Raw genomic sequence first — 20,744 nt, 5'->3', positions numbered from 1 at the left:
CAGACTTAAGTTCTCATGGTTACAGAGTAAGCACTTTACTGACTGAGTCCTCTACTCAGCCCATAAACTTAGAAATTTTAACACAAAACTACATGCTGAAGTGAGCTAGAAAGAATACCATCTTATTACATACCAGTGTCCAGAGCTTCATTTCAAACTTTCAAACATGTTGGGAGGAGCAATGCCTTATAAAAATATCTCATCCTGGTTTTATGTTGATGTCCTTGATGTACCTGCTCTTGAGTTTTGTGCAGGGTGATAAATATGGATCTATTCGTATTCTTCTACATTCAGACATCCAGTTAGATTAGCAATATTTATTGAAGATGCTGTCTTTTTTCCTTTGTATGTTTGTTGTTTCTTTGTCATAAATCGAACATCCATAGGTGTGTGAGTTTATTTCTGGGTTTCAATTCAATGCCATTCATCAATGTGTCTGTTTCTGTATGAATAGCATGCATTTTTTTTATTACTATTACTCCTTAGTACAGCTTGAGGTAAAAGATAGTGATTCCTCTAGAATTTCTTTCATTGTTCTGGATTGTTTTGGCTATCCTAGGTGTTTTATTTTTCCATATGTATTTAAGAATTTTACTTTCTAGGTCTATAAAAAATTTGTTAGAATTTTGCTTTGAACCTGTAGATTGCTTTTGGTAAAATGGCCATTTTCACTTTGTTAATCCTACCTAGTCATGAGCATGGGAGATCTTTCCATCATCTGATAACTTCTTCAATTCTTTCTTCAGGGACTCAAAGCTCCTATCATACAGAATTTTCATTTGCTTAGTAAGAGTTACACTATCAGAAATGCAGAAAGGGTGAATGGAGTAAAAACTGAGGGAGCAACCAGCCAATAACAGGCACATTTTGAGACCCAACCCATGAACAAGCATCTTTCCTTGACACTGTTAATGATACTGTTATGCTTTCAGACAGGAGTCCAGCATGCCTGTCCTCTGACTCACACAGATACAGAAACTCACAGCCAAGCAGTAGATGGATTTGAGGACTCTTATGGAGAAACAGGAGGAAAGATTATGGGATAGGAACTCCACAGGAAAACTAACACAGACAACTAACCTGGACCCTTGGGACTCCAGAGACTGAACCACCAACCAAAGAATATGTATGTACTAGACCTAGGCCTCCCCACACATATGTATCAGATGTGCAGCTTGGTATTCTTGTGGGTCTCAAACAACTGCTGTGAGGGGGCTATCCCAAAAGCTGTTATCTGTACCTGGGATATGTTCTTCTAGCTCGGCTTCCTTGTTTAGCCTCAGTGGGAGAGGATACATTTAGCTTCACAGAGACTTGATGTACAAGGGTGTGGGAATACCCAGGGGTCCCCGGGATCCCCTACTGCCTCAGAGGAGAAGGGGAATGGGGAAGGATTGTAGGAATGGTGACCAGGAAGGGGCAGTGAGTGGGATGTAAAGTGAATAAGTAAAAAATAATACATAAGCTCATCTTACATCTGGAGCAGGAACAGTACAAAGCCAACCTGAGACAATTTGTTGAGTAACAAAGAAAAACAAAAACATCTCAAATAATAATTATCACCCAAACTTCCTGGTTTAACGTAAGCTCACTTTCAATGTTGTGCAACTTATGGGCATTGACAAATGGGTCAGTTTATACCTACCATTAAAGAAGAAACAAATCAGTTTTCCAGTCTGGAAATCTTGTTTTCCAACTTTTCTTTCCTCTACATTGACAACAACTGTTCTTTTCCGGTCTTGGTAATTTTGTCTTTTTCAAAATGTCATTTACGTGAAAATGTGGCCTTGTCACCAAAGCTTTTCTCCTAGAAACATAAATTGAAAGTGTTCTTTCTCTTGATTCATAACCTCTTAGCTCATTTCTTTTTTTTGGTGCTGAGTAATATTACAGTTGTCTGGATTTGCCACAGATTCCTAATGAATATACTTGCTCTTAGGACTGTTGGATGTTTCTGGGTTTAGGCAGTTGTCTCTCACCATGCAGGTTAAGGCTTTTCTAAGAGCATCAATATTCAGCTCAAGTACTGCAAGCTCTGAATCCTGTGGTGAGGGCATGTGGTAAGGGTAAGCACTGTTAGAAGCTACTGAGTTGGTGGCAAAGCAGCTCTGAGACTTCACCTCCATCAGCAATAATAGCGGAGTGTTCGTGATGCCTCGTGATTCCTCAGCGTCCAGGCTTGTCTCTATTCTGGCTGGGACCATCTTAGAGATGGACGTGATGCCTCGTGATTCCTCAGCATCCAGGCTTGTCTCTATTCTGGCTGGGACCATCTTAGAGATGGACAGTAGTAGTGTGTTGCTCGCTTTTGCACTTTCCTTCTGACGTACAGAATAGAACAACTATTCATATGAGTATTTGTTCACATGTAGCAAATGTTGAAACACATTTCAAAACACTGAGATCAAAGACTCCTTTGTGTATTTTTCAAATCACTCCCTTATTATATTTGTCTTTGAAAATATTCCTTTCCAGTCTGTGGCTTCTATTTCCATTTCTTTGACAAAGTCTTTTGAAAAGCAAAAACGTTGGATTTTAATGAGGTCTAGCTTGCCAATTCTTTTCCTCATGCACTGTGCCTTTGGTGTTTTATCTAAAATGTCATTACCAAATTCTATGTCCTTTAGATATATTTTATGCCTTGGCTGTGTCTTGACTTTGAGTTATACATTTAAGTCTACTGTTTAAAGTGTTTAGACCCTGTCTCTAGACTTTTTTTTTTTTTTTGGTTGTTGGTTTTTGTTTGTTTTTTATCTTGTAGGGATTTGGTTGTTCTAAGATCATTTGTTGGGAAGATTGTTGGGGGATAATTGTGTGCACTGTATATTTGAATGCTGATTTATATACCTTAGAGATATGGTTATAGTATGGACCATACTTCATTGTTATGAAGCATTTCCTGACTCTGCATTTTATATAAAATTTATCCCTGTCATCTTCTGGTTGGTCAATAAAGAGATGATCACCCTATAACTGGGCAAGAGAGGATAAAGTGGGATTTCCATGCCCTGAGAGATGGGGGAGGGGGTGGGCACAGGAAGGGTCACCAACATGACACAGATGTAAAAGGGGGTACTAGAGCAAGACCAAGATGACAGGTAACCACATGGTTGGAGATTGGCTGGTAAGTAGGCCAGGCAAATGTAGTTTGGCTAGAATAGTTCTGTATATACCCAGCTATAGAGTATGAAGCTTATACTCTAAGAAACTCAAAGATCTCTGTGTCATTATTTGTGAACAAGGGTGGGCATAGAATATAACCCTATTTCTAGATTTGCTTCCCAACCTGTTAGGCACAGAATCCAAACTTAAGATAGACTGAAGCTCAGAAACAGATAAGTTCAGGACATGGGAGACAGACCAAAAAAGCCAGCAAATAGCAGGAAAGGCATAATGCAGCTCCTCTCAGAGCCTTTGATATGCTAGATGCTGCGTACTTTAACGGGTTTCATGAAGAGCTAATAATGAACACAGCAGCTAAGCCATGCTGTTCTGAAGAGAAGGTTGACAGAGTGGATGCTCAGGGAAAAACTGCTACAGGTTCTCTGGGGGTTGGCACAGAAAGGTCTGCACAGTCCACCCCTGTGGGAACATGGGGGCTCAGCTGCAGCCCTCAAAAGCATTTCTCTGGGGTAGGAAAATTTGGTAGTCACCACCTACATATAGATATATGGAGACAGTACACATACATCTTTCCTGTAAGCAGAAGGACTAGGGTAGAGCCAGCCACAGTACAAGGTCTGAGTTGAACAACAGAAGCTAGGTTAAAAACACAGAAGAAGAAATCCAATCACAGCTGAACTTCTAATCAGGTAAAAATGTTTGGAGTTATGATTAAATGCTAGGAAAAACAGAGACTGAGTATAACACATAATAAATAAATATGAACAGTTTGGAATCAATAAAATAAAGTCCTTAAAGAGAAAACTACATATTAAAAACAATAAGATATGTAAGGATGAAAATAACAATAAAACAGTTTGTACGTGACATAATGTTATTTTATTTTAGATGGCTTAATATAGAGATAATTTGGAAAGGTAAATATCTTAACAGAAAGTGATACAATGAAAATGTGTTGGTTTGAGAATGCTTGTCCCAGGGAACTGTATTATTAGGATGTGTGGCTTTGTTGGAGTAGGTGTGGCTTTGTTGGAGGAAGTATGTCACAGAGGAGGTGGGTTTTGAGACTCTACTCCTGGCTACCTTCAGTTCAAAATGTAGGACTCTCAGCTCATTCTCCAACATCCCATGTCTGCATGGGTGCTGCCATGCAACATCCTCCTGCCATGATGATAATGCACTGAACCTCTGAAACTCTAATCCAGCCCCAATTAAATGTTTTCCTTTATAAGTGTTACCATGGTCATGATGTTTCATCACAGCAGTAAAATCCTGACTGCAACAGAAGCTGGTACCAGGTACTGGGATATAGCTGTGGTAAACCTAATCATACTTTTGTTTGCAGGATTGTAGATTCTGGAAGATTGGAAAGCAGTAGAATGCTTTAAGTGGGACTTAATGGGTCATTCTAGTAGAAACATGGAAGACAGTGGTACTGAGGGCGATTTCAACTGTTGGGGCCTAGCTCAAGAAGTTTCAGAGGAGAAGAATGTTAGTATGTGACCTAGAGACTGTTCTTGTTGTATTATGGTGAAGAATGTGCCTTCTTTTTGCCCTTGTCTGGGGAGTCTGCCTGAGGCTAAGAGGAAGAGAGTCAGATTAATTGTATTGACAAAGAAAGTCTCAAGTTAACCAAGTTTAGACTCTGTCCTGTGGTTCACTATTTTGAGAAGTATTTTGATCAAATATAGTAATGTTAGAAAGGAAAAATTCTAATGTAAGATTCAAGTAATAAAGGGGCACCAGAATATGGAATACAGCTAAATTTCATGTTCAAGGATATTAAATGGAATGAAGGGAGTTGTAACCTCAACACAAGATCCTACACAGCTCCACTAATTTCTATGTTTCTAGGGAGAATTATATCGGGTTAGGCATTATTATGACCTAGAGATTGTTTTCAATCTATTTAATTTTAATCTAGAATGAACTACAATCATTAAATGAAAATGGGGCACAGCTGTGATCCAGATCTTGAGGCCATTGATCCAGATATTGAGGACTAGTGACCATAAAGAGCTTAGGTCCAGGCAGAATGGCTCATGCCTTTAATCCCAGGAGACAGAGGACAAGCAAATCTCTGAGTTAAATGTCATCCTGGTACAGAGAAAGTTTCAAGTAGACAAAAGCTTAGGTCCCAACATAGTGGCACATGCCTTTAATCCCAGATATCAGGAGACAGATCCATTCAGATCTCTGAGTTCAAGGTCCATCTACAGAGCAAGTTTCAGGACAGCCAAACTTAGGCAGTGAAGAAGTTAGAAAACAGAAAGGTAATGATAACGTAGTAGAAAAGGGGGGCATGCTCCAGCCCCAGCAAGAGCAGAACTTGGAAACTTTGGCCATGGGGCTTTGGCGTTAGAGTCAAAAATAAAGGATCTACTGGGACAATTGATACTGGTTATCTAGAGCTAAGAAATTAGCAGTGATTAATAAGAAACCATCATCTCTGAGGTGAAATCTTCTGGGAAGTATTTTCTGAGAGCACAAAGAAGCTTCTCTTGCTGGCATCCAGATTTGGTAATTTGTAAGTTACTCAAGCAGTATTAGTTTTGAAGGCATGAAGGAGTCATGCAGAACAGCTGACACTTGGTGCTGTGAAAGGTCAGGAAAGACCATTGGTGAAGGTGAAGTCTCAGTGGCAGTTGACATCCTAGGACTGAAGGGGTCATGTAAAGAAGATGAGGCTTGGCATCATGGAGGAAGCCTATGAGAGTTTACTGCTGAAGCCTAGTTGTGCCAAACCAAACAAACAAACAAACAAACTTCCAGCATGTGCAAATGCCAGTACCATCACCAAGAATAGCATCAGCAATGGAGTAGAGTCAACTAGTCACTGGAGTGCTACAGAGGGCAGAGCTGGAGATGTGACCCAATCTCTTCTGCCTCACTGTCCTACCATTCCTCTACACTGGGGCATCAAGACTTCACAGGACCAAGGGCCTCCCCTCCCATTGATGCCAGATAAGGCCCCTTCAGCTACTTCATTCCTTCTCCTAATTCCTCCACTGGGGTCCCTGTGCTCAGCCCAGTGGTTGGATGTTAGCATCTGCATCTGTATTGGTCAGGATCTGGCAGAACTTCTCAGGATACAGCTGTTTCAGGCTCCTGACATCTAGTACTTCTTGGCATTTGCAATAGTGCCTGAGTTTGGTATCTGCATGTGGGATGGATCCCCAGGTGGAGCAGTCTCTGGATGGCCTTTCCTTCCATCTCTGCTCTACGTTTTGTCCCTATATCTAATTTAGACAGGAGCAATTCTGGGTTAAAATGGGTGATGGGTGGATGGCCCCATTCCTCATGGGGGCCATACCTAACCTCTAGATAAGGTCTCAACAGGTTCTCCCTCCCCTTTGTAGGATATTTTAGCTAAAGTTATCCCCATGGGGTCCAAGGAGGCTGTTGCTTTCTTGGCTTCTGGGAAGTTCTGATGTCTACCCCCAGTTCCCCATGGCCCATTGCTACACACCTCTGTTCAATTTACTAGCCCTCTGTACATCTCCTCCATCTCCTCCTATACCTGATTCTTTTACTCCCCTTGCCCTCTTCTTTTTCTCCTAAGTCCCTCCCATCCTCTACTTCCCTTGATTATTTTGCTCCCCCTTTTAAGTAGGACTGAAGCATCCACTCTTTGGTCCTCCTTCCTCTTTAGCTTCATTTGTTCCTTGACTTGTATCATGGGTATTCCACAGTCTTTGCCTGGTATCCACTTTTCAGTGAGTACATATCATGTGTGTTCTTTTGTGACTGAGTTACCTCAATCAGGATGATATTTTCTAGATCCATTCATTTGCCTACAAATTCAAGAATCTGTTGTTTTTGATATCTAAGAAGTATTCCATTGTATAAATGTACCTTATTTTCTGTATCCATTCCTCTGTTGGGAGACATCTGGGTTCTTTCCAGCCTCTGGATATTATAAATAAGGATGCTATGAACATAGTGGAGAATGTGTCCTTCTTACCAGTTAGAACATCTTCTGGGTATATGCTCAGGAGTTGTACATCCGAGTTCACAGGTAGGACTATGTCCAATTTTCTGAGGAACTGCCAGACTGATTTCCAGAGTGGTTGTACAAGCTTGCAATCCCACCAGCAATGGAGGAGTGTTCTGCTTTCTCCACATCCTCCCCAGCATTTGCTGTCACCTGAGTTTTTGACCTTAGCCATTCTGACTGGTGTGAGGTGGAATCTCAGGGTCCTTTTGAGTTGCATTAGCCTGAGCTGCTTGATCTGAACTTCCAGATTACTCAGGTAATATTAATCCTTCTCAAGTCTCTGATTGGGTTGAAGATTAGACAGTTATATTCTCACCATTAAGCTTAAGTTGTTTAGAATTTACAAAAATGTCTGAAAGTCTAAAAAGATATTTATACCTTGTTAAATGCAAGTTATGACAGAAAGTGATTCAAGTACACAACTTGGAACTCACCAAAATAGCATAGACAGTAGAGTACTTTCTCCAAGTTTGCCAAATACAAATGGACTGGACATTTTGAATGTTATTTTACCTGATAGTTTTCATAATTGTTATTATTGTATATAATTTATTAATGCACACGAAAGCATTTTATTGGACTAAAAAAGGGAGATGTTGGAAATATTGTGTTTTGAGTACTATATATTTGAATTCTAATTTGAGTGCCTGAGGGATCTAGTTGCAGTCTGTATTTTGGTAATTTCCCTTATTATGAAGCATTTCCTGACTCAGTATTTAAAAAATCATTGTTCTCCACCATCTTCTGATTGGTTAATAAAGAACTGATTAGCCTATAGCTAGGCAGAAAAGGATAGGACCAGATTTCTGTGCCCTGAGAAAGGCAGAGGGTCAGAGGTGGTCACAGATGGGGTCTCCACTGTGACACAGATGAAGAAGGAGGTGTCTCAGTGAGACCAAGAAGGCAGGTAATTCCATGTGTCTGGGACAAGACTGAGAAGAAGGCCAGGCCAGCATAGTTGGGTTAGAATAGCTCAGTATCTACCCAAGATTAGTGCATGAATTTTATGAATAAATATAAAGGTCTCTGTGTCATTATTTGGGAACAAAGGTGGGCACAGATAAACACTGCGTTTATGCAATATTATCTTTCTCTTTATTATATGACCTTTGTTCCTTTGTCCCAGATCAGATACATGTACTAATGTAGGTATTTTTCTATTCTTTACTGACAATGAATTTCTTGAACACCTTGGGCATGAAGAATGACATTAATGAATTTGGTCATGTCTAAGCAAACTCTGACTCATATGTTTCTGAGTAATCTCTTCTTCCATGAGATGGAACTGGCTGTACAAATTGCCTTCTAAAATACAAACTGTTCTGTGACCTAAATGAAGAACTGAGCTAGGGTTTGATGATATAGGTCAGTGGTAGGGAATTTCACTAGCACATAACAGGCTCTGCACTGGATTCCCAGTACTTCTTCCCCCAAACTCCCTCCTGTTAAACAGTTATCACATCTGACACCTGTTTTGTTACTCTGTGTAATTTGAATTGTTGGTATGCTCCATCATTGCCATTGCATCCTAAAGTGGTCTGCAAGTGCATGGTTAGGCTTTTTATGCTATGATATAAGATCAGTTTTAGTAGATTTCTGGGCTTAAAACATCATCTCAATAGCTAAACAATGTGTCTGTGAGGTCTCCATCCTAACACTTGGAAGTCAGGAAAGGTCCACAGAGGCCTTCTTCTGTTCACTTGCTGTTAGCTAGGTCTGTGGGTCACTCTTTCCTTCTGCATTCTGAGTTGTGACATCTGCTCTTCCCTGTCCTGTAGATAGGGCACTGTTATGAGTCAACCATGAAATGTTCAGCATACTGGATTCCCCTCTATCCAAATGGCAGCTCTGTAGTTCATACAGATGTAAAGTCATATTTCAAACATAGTAAAAGAACTTCAAAAGTCTTCTACAGAAGGAAAGATTGTAAAATATTCCTGTGTAGACAGTGGCTAATTTCTCCAGTTTCCTAACAAGGGTGGACCTTACTGTGATTTCAGAATGAGAAATAGCTTGTAAGTACATAAAGAGTTTAGAAAAGTGGTCTTTACATTTTTTATATTTGAAAAGTACAAAGGATAAAAAACCATTTAGATGCAATAAAATATATCAGTTATGTATAATATCAAACTGGTTTAGTTTGCTAACAACTTTTTGTTTACTATTGTATTATATGAACATGAATTTGACAAGAAAACTCAAATTAGTGCTCAGAAGTATTGCCTGAGTGTTATGCTCTTTGTCTTAGTTAGGGTTTTACTACTGTGAACAGACAACATGACCAAGGCAAGTCTTATTAAAAAAAAACAAAAAAAACAAAAAAACATTTAATTGGGGCTGGCTTACAGTCTCAGAGGTTCAGTCCATTATCATCAAAATGAGAGCATGGCAGTATCCAGGCAAACATGGCACAGGCAGAGCTGAGAGTTCTATGTCTTCATCCAAAAGTTGCTAGTGGAAGACTGACTTCCAGGCAACTAGGGTGAGGATCTTAAGCCCACACCTACAGTGACATACCTACTCCAACCAGGTCACACCTATTCCAACAAAGCCACAACTCCAAATGGTGCCTCTCCCTGGCCCAAGAATTTACGAACCATCACATTCCACTCCCTGGCCCCATAAACTTGTTCAAACATGTGAGTCTAGGGGGGAGTGGCATACTTAAACATAGCATAATGCAAAATGCATTTAGTCCAACTTTTAAAGTCCTCGTAGTCTATAGGAGTCTCAACAGTATTAGAAGTCCAAAGTTCAAGGTCTCTTCTGAGATTCATTCAATCACTTAACTGTAATCCCCTAAGAAAGACAGGAAACCAGCTGGGCAAACTCCAAACTCTGTATCTCCATGGCTGATGTCAAAGCTGTCTCAGATCTCCACTCCTTTTTCATCTTTGTTGACTGCAACAAACTGCTTTCTCCTGGCTGGTTCCACTCCCTGTTAGCAGCTTTTCTCAGCATGTATCCCATGGCTCTGACATCTTTAACATCTTTGAGTCTCCAAGGCAATTTCAATGTTACAGCTTCTTGTTTCAGTGTCTGGGATTTCACTTGATCTTTTGGACTCCTTCTAAGAGCTGGTATCACTTCTCCAGCTCTGCTCTCTGTAGCACTCTAAGCTCAGGTTGATTCACTCCACTATGGCTGCTGTTCTTGGTGATCATCCCATGGTACTGACATCTCCAGTACACTGGGGTGTTCCACTCCAAGTAGGCTTCACCAATAGCCTTTCATAGGCTCTCTTCATGGTGCCAAGCCTCAAATCCTTTGCATGACCTCTTCAGTCCTGGGCCATCAACTACAGCTAAGGCTATACCTTCTCCAATGGCCTTCCATGACCTCTCACTGTGCCAAGCCTCAGCTGTTCTTCATGACACCTTTATGCCTTCAAAACCAGTACTACCTTGGTGATTCTTACACATTACCAAGTCCAGCTGCAACATAAGGTACAACCTTGGCTTTCTCTGGAACACATCTTCTTTGTGCTCCCAGAAAACACTTCCCAGAAGATTTCACCTCAGTGATGCTGGTCTCTTCATAATCACTGTTAATTTCTTGGCTCCAGCTTACCAGCATCAATTGTCCCAGTAGTTCCTTCCATTCTTAACTCTAGAGCCAGAGCCACATGGCTGAAGCTGAAAAGTTCTGTTGCTTGCAGGAACTAGAACATGACCCCCTTGTACTATCACATTATCACTGGCTTTATGTTTTGCAAATCCTTCACTGCCTATGCTTGACTATCCTGGATCTTGCTCTGTAGATTGACCTTAAAGGCAGAGATCAACATCCCTGTCTCCTGGCACAGGCAGAGCTGAGAGTTCTATGTCTTCTTTGTACCACCATGCCTGGATCTAAATTTAGCTGGGTAGGATCTTGCCCCAGGGTCCCACTCCCTTAATCTGTTATTGAAAGAGTTAATTACTGGACACCTGAACTCTCCATGAACTCTTCAGCTCAGAGTTCTCTTACCCCTCCCATCCAGAGATAGTTCCCGGAGCACTCCTGAACTTTTTACCCCAAGGTACCCCCTCCCAATTGGAAACTGCTCCAGGAACATTTTTTAGATAAGGGGTCTCCTGGAAAAAACCTAGTCCTACCCCTCCCAACTGAAGACTATGCCAAGAACATTTTTGAGATAGGGGCCTCCTGGTACTGTCCCAGAATGTTCCAATAGATCAAGTACATTGCCAAAATATAGGACACGACCCCTTGGTTATGTAAAGCCCCTTGGCAGAACACCTTGGTGACGTAAAACTTGTACTTTTTACCTGGCTATTTCCTATAAAAGCTTGTGAAAAGTTTGGGCTAATTGCCGAATCTCCTCTGCGAGTTTCGACCCCAGATATCTGGTATATGTGCTTTTTATGTTCTTTCTTGTCATTGCTGTAGTATTAAATCTTACTCTCTATATATCTTAAGTTCGGTCTCAGTGTCTTCTTGGGTGCGCGGCTGACCCGAGGCTTGAGTAAGTGCCTCCCTTTGGGAGTTTTGGAGTCTTTCATTTGGTGCATTGGCCGGGAATCAGCGCGTCTACCCAGAGGTCCTGGACCCACTCAGAAGTAAGATTTACTGTTCTGCTTTGGTCTGGTGTCTGTGTTCTGTTAATTTCTGAAAGGCCAGGAAGGCCATTCTGTATGAGCGATCGCTGTTTCGGTTTTGCAGACGCTCAGTGTGCAATGTGCACAGTGAGACCGCGCTCCGGGTAGGAGCGTAGGGTGTGGACAAAAGACAGACGTGTCCAGGAGGTGTCCACCGTCTGTGCGCCCTGGGAGACGTCCCAGGAGGACAAGGGGAGGACTAAGGACGCTTAGTGGACCCCTCTGTGCGAGATCGTGGGTTAGAGTCCCACCTCGTGCTTCAGGTTGCGAGATCGTGGGTTCGAGTCCCACCTCGTGCCTCTGTGCGAGATCGTGGGTTCGAGTCCCACCTCGTGCTTCAGGTCGCGAGATCGTGGGTTCGAGTCCCACCTCGTGCTTTGGTTTTTTCTTTTGTCTAAGTCTCGTGTCTGCTCTCGTGTCTGCTATTATTCTAGAAATGGGACAATCTGCTGGGTGTGTAGGTGTGGAACTGCTGCATTTGTATTCTGAGATTGTGGGTTTATTCTGGCAGTGGCTGTGAGAGGACGACTGTCTATGGCCTCACGGTCGGCACCCCAAAAAAAGGTGTTCCAAGGGAGACCCTGGAAGGAGTGCCCAGGGTACAGAACAGTCAAAAAGACCTGGCTGTTGCCTGGCAGAGTGTGTGTGTGTGTGTTAACCCTTTGTCGACTGTAGACTTGGACTGACGTCAGGACAGAATTTGTCAGCAATGGTTTTAAAAGGAAAAAAAAAAAGAGAAAAAGAACCATCAGGCCGGTCTTGCCCACCGCGCTCTCGGCGAGGCAGTGCCAGCGGCTCGCAGCGGGCGGGCAGCGCCGGCCGGCCTTGCTGCGGGGCCATCGTGGGGCGAGACCGGCTGCCACCGGCCGACAAGGGCAGCGCACGGTCCGCACTCGGCTGGGGAGCCCCAGGCTGTTCAAAAGAGAATCTAGATGCAGAGCCGGCTTTGGCGGCGCAGTTATGCTGGTGGTGAGTGCGGCCGCCTGCCGGTCCCGGAGTGGCCGTGAAGCCTGCCACAGCTGGGGAGGGGCCGACTACAGCCGCCGTCCCTCCTTTGGCCCCCCCAGAGTCTGCCCGCACTCCCTTGTGCCTGCCTGGCTGCGTGCTCCCTCCCCAAAGACAGTGCAGAGAGCACAGGGCGTTTATCAGGTAGTTAAATAGTTAAATTGCCCCTCATTGGCTCCTCCCGGAGTCTGCGCACAGGTGCCCGCCCACACTCCCTCCCTTGTGTCCGCCGCCCGAGCCGCCGCCGCTGCTGCCCCCACCGCAGCCGCTGCCGCCCCGACCGGCGGCGGGGCCGTTTCGCAGGAGGAGGCTGCTGTCTGTGCTCCGCCAGGCCCGCCGCCGCCTCCAGGCCATACGGGAGTGCAGTGCAGAAATAGTTAAATTGCTGCCTCTGCCTGCCAGTGTTTGTTTGCCACTCCCACATTTCCGCCGCGGCGCGCGGCGGAGACGACTCGGCGCTTGGCTCTTCCCTGTCCATTCGCCGTTACTGAGAAAATCCTGGTTAGTTTCTTTCCCTCCGCTGACTAGTATGCTCGAGTTCAGCGGGTTGCTGCGTCTGATCTGAGGACGCCACAAGGTTCCCTGGTTGCTTCTCATTTCCCTGTCCCCTGTATCCTGTCTCTTGTTAACTGTTAACAGAAAAAATTGTGTTCATTTTGAAATATCAGTGGTCTGATGTGAAAACTGCACTCCCTTCTCTGCCCCATGTGTTTTCTCTTCTCAGGCACTGCCCTGAGTTGCTGGCAGTGAATCTGTTTTAAGCTCCGGTGAGGGAGACATACAAGGTAAGGAGCACCTGACTGCCAGGCTCTGTTGAGGGTCTCATGTCTGTGGGACTAGAAAAATGTCCCATCAATCTGACCTAGGTTATGAAAAGTTACAAAAGTTAAGAGAAAGATAGAGGTCTGCAAAGAAGAATTGAGAGCAAAGCTTCAGCAGACTCAAAAGAAATAGGTTAACAGTAAAAAGAGGTAAACTATGAAAAAGTTAAGTGACAGAATATAGATGTAATAATTAGATCCATTGCAGTTAAGAAACAGGAGTAAAGAGAGATAAACGACAAAGACTAGAACCTAGCAAAGTGACACTTGCTAATAATACTAGCACTTAGAGATGATCTGTAAGAAATAAGGAGTCAGAAAATTTTTAAAAGAAGATAAGAGAAATAAAATGCTGGTCACAAGAGTTAGGGAAGCAAGAAAACTTAGTACCTGGCAACAAAAAAAAAAGAAAGCTTTTGGCTAAAGATCAGAGTGTTTGCTGTTGAAAAAGAAGAACACTGGGTGAGAGACTGTCCTAACAAAAAGAAGAGGAGCCCCCCTCATGATCAAACCCTTTACCTGTTCGTGGCTAAAAATAAAGAGATAGCAGAAAGGGTGCTAACACAGAAGCTGAGTCCTTAAAAGAAACCGGTGGTCTACCTGTTAAAAGCAGCTAAAGAGAGACTGTGTTTTCATATTCCTCCACTAACCAATGCAAAGCAAGTTTAAAAGGTTCCTGGACACTACAGGTCCTTGCAAACTGTGGATCCCAGGTTTTGCTGCATTAAAAAGATAAACAGCCCCTCGTATAAGAAATAAAGAACAACCTTGGATGGCCTTAGATGCTATTGAGACTGCCCTAATGTTGTCCCCAACTTTGGGACTCCTAAATGTGACTGAGAACAAAGGTATTGCTAAAGAGGTTCTTACTCAGAAGTTGGGACCCTAAAAGACCAGTGGCACTTGAAAAATTAGACCTGGTGACTGAGGGATGGCCTGCTTGTCTGCACATAGTGGCTTCTGGTCAGAGACACATGATTCAATTGTTTCCCTGGCTGATGGACACATTATTAGAGCTTTTTTGACAGAACAAGTGACTTTTGCTTCCCCTGCTAACCTGCTGAGTCTTCACCTACTCATCGAAGGAACTTTGGCTCAGAAGGCTGAACTCCTGGCGCTAACCCAAGCCCTGCGGTTGGCTGAAGGCAGAGACATCAAAGACAAAGAAAAAATTCTGGCCCTCCTAGAAGCTCCTGAATGAACTGGGTGAGTTGGGATATCGGGTATCGGCTAAGAAAGCTCAGCTATGTCGTACCGAGGTGCCGACGACGACGGAAAGCGGTGGCTCACCGAAGCCAAGGAAAAGGCTGTGATGCTGATCCCAACCCCCACCACCCCGCGCCACGTGAGTTTCTGGGAACGGTGGGCTTTTGCAGATTCTGGACTAAAGAAAAAGTCCCATTCACCTGGACTGAGGAACACCAAAAAGCCTTTGACAGCATAAAGGCAGCCTTGCTTGCAGCCCCCGCTCTGGCTTTGCCAGATCTGACTAAGCCTTTTACCCTACACGGATGGCAGTAGCCTCATGGTTAAAGGTAAGCGGAAGGCGGGGACAGCAGTGCAGCAGTGGACAAAAAGCAGGTGATATAGGCCAGCAGCTTCCCTAAAGAGACTTCAGCCCAAAAAGCTGAACTTGTGGTTTTGATACAAGCTTTATAAATGACACTGACAGCGGGTATGCTTTTGCCACTGTATGGAACAATATGCAGACAAAGAAAGCTGTTGACATCTGCAGAAAAAGACGTTCTCAATATGGATAAATGATACTGCTCACATAGTCATCAAGAAGACTATTAAAGAAAATTTTTTTTCCAAGGTTCAGAGTGCCAAAAGCAATAGTTGCCCAGGTAAGTCAGGGTGTGGCCAAGCATTTAGAGGTCAAATAAAAATTACATTGTGTGTATAGACCTCAGAGCTCAGGATAGATAAAAATTAGTTTAAAACTCTAAGACAGACCTTGACAAAATTAATCGTGGAGACTGGCATGGACTTGGTGTTCCTTCCCTATGTCCTATCTCTTGATTCAGTTTTACTCTGTTTAAGATCCTTTATGAAACTCCTATGCCCATCATAGTCTCAAATGATGTGTTTAAACCTATGTTGTTAATAATGCTCTGTATGCTAAGTTAAAAGGGCTTGCAGGTGGTACAGAAAAAAGTCTGGTCACAACTGGTTACAGTGAACGAGCTGGATACCCCAAGGACATCTCACCAGTTCCAGCCAGAGATCTGATCTACGTGCACCTGCGTCATGCCCAGACCCTAACTAAATTAGTTATTGAGACTGGCGGTAAAGACTGGGTGACCCTCCTTCCCTTTGTGCTTCTCAGAGTCCGAAACACACCTGGACGTTTTACTTCTTTGACTGAGTCTAGCAGGATATTGGATCCCTGTGTTGACTCTTTCTCACCCTCTGCTCTGTTTACCCATTTAAAGGCCTTGGAGGTTGTCAGAACACAGATCTGGGACCAGATCAAAGAAGCTCATGCACCTGAGACTACAGCAGTTCGGTCCTTGTCAGATGACATCGCACCGGCACTCTTGAGCCTCGGTGGAAAGGACCATATCTGATACTGTTAACAACTCCACGCCTCCCACGTCAAGAAGGCTCCTAGCCAGGGTAGAGGCAACCATGAAGACAACTGGACGGTGGCAACTACTGACAATCCTCTTAAACTTCGTTTGTGTCGTGGGGGCCACCCTAAGCCTAGGGAACGACAACCCTCTTGCCCCGATTCAACAGTCATGGGAAGTGCTTAATGGGGAGGGAAACATTGTATGGGCAATCACTGCAGCACATCCCCCTTGGACTTGGTGGCCTGATCTCACACCTGACATTTGTAAGTTAGTAGCAGGATCTCCCAATTGGGACCTCCCTGACCATACTGATCTTAGTAACCCACCCCCTGAACAGCGGTGTGTTTCAGGTGGAATAGGGAACATGTATGGGTGTTCAGGGCAGTTCTACCGGGCTAATCTTAGAGCTGCACAGTTTTATGTTTGCCCTGGTCAGGGTCAAAACAAAGAGCTTCAACAAAAATGTGGGGGGGCATCAGATTATTTCTGTGGCAAATGGACATGTGAAACGACAGGGGATGCCTACTGGAAGCCTTCCTCTGACTGGGATCTAATCACGGTAAAACGAGGTAGTGGTTATGATAAGCCATATCAAGGAGAAAGAGATCCCCATAAATATCCAAACTATGGCGACCTCCATCCAGATGAGGCCGCCATAGGAGCTTATGGGTGTGCTACTGAAAACAGCCCCCCAGGACCATGCAAAGGTAAATACTGCAACCCCCTACTTATAAAATTCACTGAAAAAGGAAAACAAAATCGTTTAAGTTGGCTTAAAGGAAATAAGTGGGGTTGGCGTGTATCCAGTCCACCGAGAGACCCTGGGTTCATTTTTACAATCAGGCTGACTGTGACAGAACAGGGTCCCCCAATAGTACCAGCTCCCCCACAAGTCCCGGCTGTACCAGCTCCACCAACTCCACAGCCCAGAACAGTGAGACCTTCCCTATCGACCTTAGTTTCCCCACCGCCCCTAGATACAAAAAGCCGTCTGGTCAGTCTAGTTCAAGGAGCTTTTTTGGCGTTGAATAGGACTAATCCTAATATGACTCAATCATGTTGGTTATGCTATGACTCTAGGCCCCCTTATTATGAAGGAATTGCTCAGATCAGGACTTATAATACTACTTCAGATCATTCTCAATGCCTTTGGGGAGAAAACAGAAAGCTGACTCTGGAAGCAGTTTCAGGAAGTGGACTCTGTTTAGGCCAGGCACCTCAGGATAAACGGCACCTTTGTAATCAGACCCAGAACATTCAGCCTGGCAAAAGTGGTCAGTATCTGGTGCCTCCCATAGACACAGTATGGGCTTGCAATACCGGTCTCACTCCTTGTGTATCTCTATCTGTTTTTAATAGTTCCAAAGACTTCTGCATTTTAGTTCAGCTTATTCCTAGACTCCTGTATCATGATGATAGCTCCTTTTTAGATAAGTTTGATCATCGGGTCCGTTGGAGAAGAGAGCCCATTACCTTAACCCTGGCAGTACTTTTGGGATTGGGAGTAGCAGCAGGAGTAGGTACAGGGACCGCTGCCTTAATTCAGACCCCCCAATACTATGAAGAATTACGTACAGCTATGGACATTGATATTAGAACTATAGAACAGTCTATAACTAAATTAGAAGAATCTTTAACTTCCCTGTCTGAAGTAGTGCTGCAAAATAGGAGGGGATTAGACTTATTGTTCCTTAAAGAAGGAGGACTTTGTGCTGCCCTAAAAGAAGAATGTTGTTTTTATGTTGATCATTCAGGAGTAATCAAAGACTCTATGGCCAGACTTAGAGAACGCCTAGATATGCGTAAAAGAGAGAGAGAAAGCCAACAAGGATGGTTCGAAAGCTGGTTTAATAAGTCCCCTTGGCTTACCACTCTCCTCTCCTCCATAGCAGGACCCTTAATTATACTTATGCTTTTGCTTATTTTTGGCCCCTGCATTCTTAATAAGTTAGTGGCTTTTGTCAGAGAAAGAATAAATGCAGTGCAGGTTATGATATTAAGGCAACAATATCGGGTCCTTCAGGAAGCCGGTACCCAGCTCTAAGATTAGAGCTTGTCCCTAAAAGAAGGGGGGAATGAAAGAGTTAATTACTGGACACCTGAACTCTCCATGAACTCTTCAGCTCAGAGTTCTCTTACCCCTCCCATCCAGAGATAGTTCCCGGAGCACTCCTGAACTTTTTACCCCAAGGTACCCCCTCCCAATTGGAAACTGCTCCAGGAACATTTTTTAGATAAGGGGTCTCCTGGAAAAAACCTAGTCCTACCCCTCCCAACTGAAGACTATGCCAAGAACATTTTTGAGATAGGGGCCTCCTGGTACTGTCCCAGAATGTTCCAATAGATCGAGTACATTGCCAAAATATAGGACACGACCCCTTGGTTATGTAAAGCCCCTTGGCAGAACACCTTGGTGACGTAAAACTTGTACTTTTTACCTGGCTATTTCCTATAAAAGCTTGTGAAAAGTTTGGGCTAATTGCCGAATCTCCTCTGCGAGTTTCGACCCCAGATATCTGGTATATGTGCTTTTTATGTTCTTTCTTGTCATTGCTGTAGTATTAAATCTTACTCTCTATATATCTTAAGTTCGGTCTCAGTGTCTTCTTGGGTGCGCGGCTGACCCGAGGCTTGAGTAAGTGCCTCCCTTTGGGAGTTTTGGAGTCTTTCATTATCTCTTAGAACACAGGATTTTGCTCCATTTCACTTCCTGGTACCCCTTTAATACTTGAACCATATATTTTATATTTTTCCTTTCTAAGCTTGCTATGCTTGTTCAAACTTCTCTTAATAAGACTTAACCAGAGAACAAAGTCTCTGTTGGGTTTTTTTTTTTTTTTTTTGAAATTTCCTTTGTAAATGCAATTAATCGGAGTCTCTTCACCTTAGTCTCAGGTAGACTTTTCAGACAAGGGCAAAAAGTACCCACATTCTTCACCAAAGTACCACAAAAAACATCCTATGCCACATTCTGAAATTCTTCTCCTTTGAAATCTCTTGGGCCAGGTCAACACAGTTCAAATTACCCCAAGCAACAAAGTCTTCCATATTCCTACTAGAATGACCCATTAATCCCAATATAAAGCATTCCACTGTGTTCCACATCCAAAGTCCCAAAATCCACATTCTTTCAAATAAAAGCATGATCAGGCCTATCACAGCAGTACCCCACTCCCGGTACCAACTTCTTTCTTAGTTAGGGTTTTATTGCTGTGAACAGACACCATGACCAAGGCAAGTCTTATATAAAAAACAAAACAAAACAAAACAAAACAAAACAAAACAAAACAAAACAAAACAAAACAAAAATTTAATTGGGGCTGGCTTACAGTCTCAGTGGTTCAGTCCTTTAGTCCATTATCATCAAAGTGAGAGCAAGGCAGTATCCAGGCAGGCATGGCACAGGCAGAGCTGAGAGTTCAATGTCTTCATCCAAAGGCTGCTAGTGGAAGACTGACTTCCAGGCAACTAGAGTGAGGATCTTAAGCCCACACCTACAGTGACATACCTACTCCAACCAGGTCACACCTACTCCAACAAGGCCATACCTACAAATGGTGCCACTCCCTGGCACAAGAATAAGAACCATCACACTGTTTAATGCTAGAAATAATTGAGGATTGGAACAATATAAATGAACTCAGGTTTCTGAGCCAGTAGCCATATATTCTAGTGAAAATGTTAAAGTATGATCATTTGATTTTAGCATAGAATTATTTGAGCAAATTCTATTCTAACCATAGCCCTGACCTCTGATTTGCCTTGAATACTATGAAAGCTACATACAAGTTAAAGAAATTGTTGTATTTTACTAGAAATTATCATGAAATTTTATTTAAGTAAAATTAAAATTAGTTCTATATCTCATAACTCTATTGTTTTGAAGCAAGAATCTGTTCCTAACCATGATGTAAAACTCTTCATTCAAGAACTCCAGAAAGGCAGACATGACCACTTACACTTAAACTCACCATAAAAGAATGTTGAGTCGATAAACAGTATGATGTATGAGGGTTTGCAAAGATGAGATGAAAATGTGTATTTGTGTAATGGGTATGCAAACTGAAACTGAAGTCTATAAATCTCACTTGTCTCCTTTCTCTTAATGGTTTGTCTATAATATAACCAGAGGGTGTGTTTACAAGTTTTCTCACAAAATGGCACGACACCAGTGAGCCACAACACCAGATTCCAACAATTGTAACATTCTAATATGGGCCTTCTGTAGTTTAGTACCTCTTACAGAAGATGTGAAGAAATTGTCCTCCTATATTGAAAGCAGTTTCTCTGATGTACAGATTATTTGAGCTATATGATTATTACTTGATAAAGTGGTGAAACTTGAAAATTTTCAAATGTTTTCTGTATTGGTTAGTTGTTATTGTTACCTTGACACAAGCTAGAGTCATGTGGGGAAAGATAACCTCAATCGAGAGTTTCTCAGATTAGATTAGTTTGTGGGCATGCTTATGGGGCATTTCTTTTTGTAAATTGACCAGGGAGGTCCCAGCACTGTGGGCAGCATCAGCAGAGTCCATCATGTTCTCCTCCAGCTCCACATCCATGATGTCTCACCCAGACATCATGATGACAGGTGGTAATCTGGACTCTAAATCAAATCTAC

Source organism: Mus caroli, unplaced genomic scaffold, assembly GCF_978045245.1.
Source record: "Mus caroli unplaced genomic scaffold, Mus_caroli_1 scaffold_3, whole genome shotgun sequence".
NCBI lineage: Eukaryota > Metazoa > Chordata > Mammalia > Rodentia > Muridae > Mus > Mus caroli.
This window is presented reverse-complemented; position numbering follows the sequence as displayed.